The sequence below is a fragment of the Amia ocellicauda genome (assembly GCF_036373705.1).
Source record: "Amia ocellicauda isolate fAmiCal2 chromosome 11 unlocalized genomic scaffold, fAmiCal2.hap1 SUPER_11_unloc_4, whole genome shotgun sequence".
Lineage (NCBI taxonomy): Eukaryota > Metazoa > Chordata > Actinopteri > Amiiformes > Amiidae > Amia > Amia ocellicauda.
In genome coordinates, this window is record NW_027102662.1 from 582775 (window position 1) to 590658 (window position 7884).

Genomic DNA, 7884 nt, shown 5'->3' on the forward strand with positions numbered 1-7884 from the left:
CTTATCTATACTCGTTTGAGTGTATGGAACTGTAAACAGATCCAGTTCTGATTTGACGCATTCTTCCGATAGACTGTGGACAAAAGACATGTTTAAAAGATGTATCCTGAGGCTCTATTTTTCTTTCTTTGAGACTTTCTTTTTGCAGGTTTTTTCTTGTGCTGCTTCCTTCTCCGAGTGTTTCCACAATATGTTGGAGAATGAGAGATTCTTCGTTTTTTGTTAGCCACAGATCATCGTCGCCCTGGTGGACACATGCTGTTTCTTCTTTTACCCCCCCTTCTCGCCATTACCATGAGACCCGAACCCTCCTGATGCTCATGGCTAGCTGCCCGGTACATAACATTGGTGAACACGTCACTAACAATATTTTTAGCCGCTGATTTCAAGTGGGGTCTGGCTATAGCAAAGCCTCTCTTAAGCAGGGGTACGGCCATTCTAAAGAGACCACGAAAGAGTCCTCCTAGACCGGCGCCATACATTGTGGGGGCTCCTACAAAACCGGGCAAGCCGTTCCATCTTGCATCTTGTAATAATCCACATAGGCGCTAGGATCTACATAACCCCTCGAGGTAGCCATTTTAATAATGTACACACTGTTTCAGGGGTCGAAAATGTAGTTTGACATTAACTTTACCGAAGCGGAAGGGTACGTTGATATTCTGATCCGATTTTACTTCGATCGTGATGTTGTCAAAGTGGGTCTTTGAGACTGGTACGTAGTGTGGCTTGTCATAAGTAATTGTGACCATGTCATTGCTTTTACCTTTAATAAGTACATTTCTCAAAAGGGGGACATAACTATCCCCAACCCTCTGGTGGGTTATGATATCCGTATACACATAAAGAGTGTTAAAGCCGCCACACCACTTCTGAGAACCTGCTCTCTGTGTCAGAATAGAACCCTAATATACGCCCCAGTTGGCCGCTGGTTTGAATGCTAATACCTGGTAACACCTTGTACACTCTGTTTTTAATAGGGTTGTAATATAGCTTGATGTTGGGGGTGCCTTCTGAGAACTGTTTATGCATCTCATCTAATATTTTATCCACATTGTCATAATAACCTGCTTGTATCGTGAATGTCCATTGACTCTTTTTAACATCATCAAAAATGGCGAAGGTGGCATCCTTATCTTGTAAAACAGCCCAAGTGTAAGGATACTGTATTTCCGCCAACCCCACTTCCCACAACCCCCTTAGATCTATAGATTTTCCAAATTGTACCGTGTAACTGGATATTTCATTTTTAGGGTATATATCGAGAGAGGCGTTACTGGGTAGAGTCACGTAGAAGCCTCCTGATTCCATCTTGAGTATCGAAAGTAATGCCCCCAACACACCCGCGGGCATGTTGTTATAAGGATTGAATATCGCAAACCTGTTGTTCCGGGACCCAACTATTGAACTTTTCAGGCCATCCAAGCCATTTCACCAACACATATTTTTTCCGGTTCTGGGTTTTTTCAGCTAATATCTTTTCAACTCTGTATACACTGTCTTTACCCACAATAATTTTTTGTAACTCGGCTTCGTAAAACGTTCCTTCTATATCCTCCCCGTCATAGTCTTTTAACCGGTACACGGGGGGGTCTCTAGCCAACTGTTCGGTAACTGTAAAATATTCGTCAGAAAATGTTTGTTCATAACCTTTGGCAAAAGTACTCCTTAGCTTTGAAACGCGAACCACATCACCGATGTTGAACTTATAAGTAGTTTTTCCCTTCTTAATAAATGGTCCGTATAATTTTGTATAGACCTGAAAAGAATTACTTTGATCAACATCTATAGACTTCATTTTAATACTGGTGTGATACCCTTGGTTGTAAGCATCAATAAAATCCTGAACTTTATCAAAATACTTGAACGTGTTGACCGCTGTAAAATATCTCCACATTTTGGTCTTTATGGTGCGGTTAAACCTCTCCACTACCGATGCTTTAAGCTCATTTCCGGTGGTGAAATGATGTATTTTGTGTCTCTTCAGTAGATTCTGAAATTCTCTGTTGAGAAACTCTTTTCCTTAATCAGTCTGCAGTTTTTTAGGACATCGACCCTGGGACAATATATCCTCAAAGGCCCTTGTCACCGCCCAACCTGTTTTATTATGTAGAATTCGAGCCCAGGCATATTTTGATTACACATCGATACACATCAACATCAATTTGTGACCATTGTTATGTTTTGATAAATTTGACATATCGACTAGATCCATTTGCCATTGTGAGTCTATGTCAGTTGCATATACGCGGTTTCTTTTAAACTTAATCCTGAGAGGTTTATGAAAGGTATAGGCGTCTTGTTCCCGTAACCATTCTGAAACAACCACAACATTAACCTTCACTCCGGCCTCAGCGAGTCCTCTTTGAAAACCCTTCTTACCCGCCAAACCCCCAATCTTGGCTGGGTTGTAGTATAGTTCCTGCATTTGGGGAGCTTGCCGAGTCATTCTGTCAAATAACCACACAGACCCACACTATGCGCAAAGTTTTTATACAAGGTTTTTTATTCAACTTCAGGAGAGCAGATACCCCTTTTTAGACATTTGAGAAAAGTATAACATACACAACAATTTTTTCTACGGTCCAGACAAAAAGAAATCAGATGATTGGTTACTTAATCTATATCAACAAATATACCTGTTTCTTTATCTTGTAGGCACACACCTCAGTTACATATGTAAATAAAACAACAATATGACCTATTTTAAAAGTAAACAGAGGTGTATTAAACATGCTCAGTAAAAGGTCATACAGATGTTGATGAAATGGCCTAATATCATTCTTGGCCCCCTTGAGCGCTTCATCCCAGTGTTCGTACCCCCCGGTCTTTGTTACAGCAGCCATTAACTTTTCCAGGTTTGAAAGTTGATCCTCATCGATGGTTAAATCTGTAGAGAAAAGGCTCGCGTTGGCTACTTTTCTGTCAAGCACATGGTGTAATAGCGCTCTCAGGTTAGCTGCAGAGTGTTGATGACAGAACCAGTTGCAGAAGCAGTCCAGAACATTCCCCATGTTCAAAGTCCCTTAGTTCAGGTCAGAGTCTGAATCAGTGGCGTAGATGTCGAATTCTTCGTCGCTGCCCCCAGCTTTAACTTCTTTACGGAAGAAATAAGCTTTTAGCTTGCCAGCGGTTTTTCTACTCGGCTCATCCAGGTCATTGAGCAGCTGCCCAAGTTTCTCTATTATAAACGGCTCCTTTTTCAGCTCCAGCAAAATCTCATCTATGATTTTCTGGACTTGTCCCGCAGTGACATGTATGTGGGAGTAAGACAGCGCCTTGATTAGTGCCGGTTTCAGCCACGGTTTGTTGAGTCTTCTGTAAAACACGTTGAAATAGAACAGGAAATAGTAACGGTCTGGTTCAAACAAACAACTGTGTCTCAACTGACTGGGGTGATTCACTTCACACCCCCGACAGACTTCTTTCAGAGCTCGGTCGATGAGAGCACTCAGAATATACACCAGGGTGCTTTTAACCACTCTGCTTACTTGGTCACATACCCCGGGCATAAATCCTGCGTCTTCATCATGCCTCCGGGACAGTCCGATGCTCATTGGGTCGCCTGGTGGTTTGTGGGGTGTTTCTACATCCATTGGACTGACCCCCTCCTGAGACGCACAGACGGTAGACAGTTCGGCAAAATCAAGGCCCTCCATGAGCTCCAGAGGCTGGGGATCCCCGAGACTCATTTGGACATCCATCGCACCGCATGTTGTTTCATCCTGAGGGACCGGGGTCTGAGGTCTTGGAGAGTAACCGCAGTCAGAGGGTTCCGGAGTGTATACAAAATCTGGGGAATAGAACCAGGGGTGATCCCGGGTTTGAAGAGGCCTGTAGAGCCTGTCGACGTCCGCAGCTTTCGGGTAAGACATTCTCTTTAATTTTAAACCATGAATGAATTGTTGTGCCTTTTATCCTATCTCTTCACTACGTCACGACACACCGCCCTCTTAGAAGAGAGTAGCCCCTGAGCCGTCAGACCCCCCTTCAAAACCCCACACGTCGTCTGTTTTATCATCGTCGTCGTCATTCAAGGGGGATATATAATCCATAATCCAGCATATTCTCCTTCTAACCAAATCCAGTTGCGAACATTTGGTCAAGATGTCAAAACCATCATTTATACAGTTTATGACCTCTTTCAAGAACGGCCAGTCCACGGCGTCAAACATAATTTCAGTAACCTGTTTTTCTGGATCCTCCACACCCCTTTCAATAGGGTTTGTAATCAGGGTACTGCTAAACAAAATCTTACGATCTGTAGTTAGAGATAGACTCTTCACCACTCTACCGTAGTTCTGCAAGCTTTCCCATTCACACCTTTCAAAACCCTGAGTCGGAGACTCCATTTCGCATTCTCTTGGACCCTCTTGCAAGCCTTCTAGAGTCTTATCCACAAGCCCCAGATATTTCCAGGCCATCACCTTCAACCAGTCCTCATAAGAGTATTCAATTACCGTCTCAAAAGGTTCCAACGTACCCTCCTTCTCTCCCAAAGCAAAAAGCTCCACTCCAACATAGCCGGGATCCCTTTTAAAGCGGTAACCCTGTCGAGCCCCCCAGAACAACACCCAGGAGCGTTCAATCTTCAAATTGGTGAGTACAGGAACCCTTGCCCGGGATTGTTTCTTGCGGGGTTTCATGTTGATGTCGCTGGACATGTTGAAGAAGCGGGATGTTTCAGAAGCTGAGAATTAAAGAGGTATTGCCTAAAAGAAGCGCGGGTTCTTAAATAGAGAGGAGAGTTTCGGGGCGTTGCCTTCAGAGGGGTGGGGGTATTTATGGGTGGCCTTGTTGTTCAGGGTTTTATGGGTGTACACTTTCTGACGGATATGACGTAGGAATAATTAAGGAAATAACTCTACCTAAAATCACGCCCCCCAATTATGACTTAGGAATATTAATAAGCTTAGGGCATACGTCATAACAAAATAGGCCGCGCCCAAAAAACCCTACTATCTACTCTTATGTAGTTGAAGGCGCAGTATAGCTCTGATAGTCTGGTGGTGACGGAAGACCACCAGCCGTTTGAACAAGCCATTCAGCATCACCTTGTTGGGTTAAGTGCAGGCACTGTCAGAGCGCAGGGCGTCCTGCCTTTGAAAGAGTTTCCGAAGTGTCCTGATGTGCCCTTTTGCAATGCCAAACAGGTCAGTGAAAATGGCATCCTTTCGCGGCACTTCAGACGCCATCTCATAGCCAAGCCGACCTGAAACGCCTGAGCACGTTTTACCAGCAGGCTTCAACGGTAACCGTTCGAAGCAAGAGGCAGCGGTGTCAGTTTCCGTAGTGTAACGGTTATCACGTTTGCCTAACGCGCGAAAGGTCCCTGGTTCGAAACCGGGCGGAAACAGCCTGCTGTGGGCCGGTCCTTTTCATCCTGCTTGCCCTCGTGGTTCCCCGGAGGCGGTGGGTGGTTTTTCTTCGTTGGAGTGCCCGAAATCGGTGCACTCACAGCGTCCGTCCGTCGACAGGTTGAAATTGTAAGTGCTGGTGTAGGCACTTTTAATTAAAATCTGATGATGATGATGATGATGTTGTTGTTCTTGTTCTTTTGTTGCTGTTGTTTTTGTTGTTGTTCTTGTTGTTCTTGTTGTCGTCGTGGTCGCCGTCATTATTATTGTTAAAGTAAAGCAGTAGTTAGATTTGTTGCTACCGTAAGGTGTAGAAGGCACAATAGCTCTGTGATTGTCTGATGGTGGCAAAAGACGAGCAGCAGCTGTTTGAACAAGCCATTGAGCATCACCTTGTTGGGGTAAGTGTAAGTCTTGTCATAGCTCAGGGCGTTCTTCCTTTGAAAGAGTTTCCAAAGTGTCCTGATGTGCCCTTGAGCAATGCAAAATAGGTCAGTGAAAATAGAAACCTTTATCTCACAGGCTGGCCCACAGGAAATGCCTGTGCGCGTTTTACCAGCCTACTTCAATGGGAGCCATTCGAAACGCCAGGATGGGTTGGTTTCCGTAGTGTAGTGGCTATCACATTCACCTAACACGCGAATGGTCCCCGGTTCGAAACCGGGCGGAAACAACCCGCGGTGCACGCGTGCCAGTACCGTGTTACCCGTCCTCATCTCCCTGCCCCAAGGCCGGCCGTCGTTTTCTCTTCCTCGGAGTGGCAAGAAATCCTGACCTTGAGAAGAAATGATCGCAAAAGGGTAGCTTTGCGAGGCGCTGGAACTGACACTTTTAAAATCGATACATGTTGTTGCTGTTACTATACGACCGTAGCAGGATCGGCGACATTGCTGTTACTCTTATGTAGTTGAAGGCGCAGTATAGCTCTGATAGTCTGGTGGTGACGGAAGACCACCAGCCGTTTGAACAAGCCATTCAGCATCACCTTGTTGGGCTAAGTGCAGGCACTGTCAGAGCGCAGGGCGTCCTGCCTTTGAAAGAGTTTCCGAAGTGTCCCGAAATCGGTGCACTCAGAGCGTCCGTCCGTCGACAGGTTGAAATTGTTAACACTGGTGTAGCCACTTTTAATTAAAATCTGATGATGATGTTGTTGTTCTTGTTCTTGTTGTTGTTGTTGTTCTTGTTTTTCTTGTTGTTCTTGTTGTCGTCGTGGTCGCCGTCATTATTATTGTTAAAGTAAAGCAGTAGTTAGATTTGTAGCTACCGTAAGGTGTAGAAGGCACAATAGCTCTGTGATTGTCTGATGGTGGCACAAGACGAGCAGCAGCTGTTTGAACAAGCCATTGAGCATCACCTTGTTGGGGTAAGTGTTAGTCTTGTCATAGCTCAGGGCGTTCTTCCTTTGAAAGAGTTTCCAAAGTGTCCTGATGTGCCCTTGAGCAATGCAAAATAGGTCAGTGAAAATAGAAACCTTTATCTCACAGGCTGGCCCACGGGAAACGCCTGTGTGTGTTTTACCAGCCGGCTTCGATGGGAGCCATTCGAAACACCAGGACGGGGCGGTTTCCGTAGTGTAGTGGCTATCACGTTCGCCTCACACGTGAAAGGTCCCCGGTTCGAAACCGGGTGGAAACAACCCGCGGTGCACATGTGCCAGTGCCGTGTTACCCGTCCCCATCTCTCTGCCCCAAGGCTGGCTGTAGTTTTCTCTTCCTCGGAGTGGCAAGAAATCCTGACCTTGAGAACAAACGATCGCAGAAGGGTAGCTTTGCGAGGCGCTGGAACTGACACTTTTAAAATCGATACATGTTGTTGCTGTTACAATACGACCGTAGCAGGATCGGCGACATTGCTGTTACTCTTATGAGTAGATGGTAGGGTTTTATGGGCGCGGCCTATTTTGTTATGACGTATGCCCTAAGCTTATTAATATTCCTACGTCATAATTGGGGGGCGTGATTTTAGGTAGAGTTATTTCCTTAATTATTCCTACGTCATATCCGTCAGAAAGTGTACACCCATAAAACCCTGAACAACAAGGCCGCCCATAACCTGTTGTTCTTGTTGTTCTTGTTGGTCAACTGTAGAGTGTGAATGGGTCGGCTCTTCCTGTAGTGTTTGGGGGTCTTTTTTAAATATACATGTAATGGTTTAGTAAATCTAAACCGTTATAAGATCAACAAGTTCTGTTGTCTGTAATGGTCCCAGGTCTTAACAATGCCAGTTTTGAATAGTGCGTTTATCATATTCACACTGTCTCTGTCTGTCTCTCTCTCTCTCTCGCCCAATCATTTTATAAGATCAACAAGTTCTGTTGTCTGTTATGATCCCAGGTCCTAACAATGCCTGTTTTGCATAGGGTACTTATGTTATCCACACTGTATCTGGCTCTGTCTCTCCCCTCAAATTTAATTAAAAATAAAATTAAAAAAGAGGGTGTGTGTGTGGGTGTTTGTGTGTATAGGTTAATTGTTTTTGTAAAAAAAAAAAAAAAAAAAGCTGTGGTTATATTTTATCTCTCACATAA

The 7884-nt window shown here is 44.7% G+C and overlaps 3 non-coding genes across 3 annotated transcripts; all 3 read left to right on the top strand.

The window, feature by feature from the left end:
* Positions 1–5283: 5283 nt before the first annotated feature.
* On the top strand, positions 5284–5356 carry trnav-aac (transfer RNA valine (anticodon AAC)). Its single transcript has one exon. It is a non-coding gene; the product is annotated as a tRNA-Val (tRNA).
* Positions 5357–5957: 601 nt separating this feature from the next.
* Positions 5958–6030, top strand: trnav-aac (transfer RNA valine (anticodon AAC)). Its single transcript has one exon. It is a non-coding gene; the product is annotated as a tRNA-Val (tRNA).
* An 889-nt stretch (positions 6031–6919) lies between these two features.
* On the top strand, positions 6920–6992 carry trnav-cac (transfer RNA valine (anticodon CAC)). Its single transcript has one exon. It is a non-coding gene; the product is annotated as a tRNA-Val (tRNA).
* Positions 6993–7884: the final 892 nt, after the last annotated feature.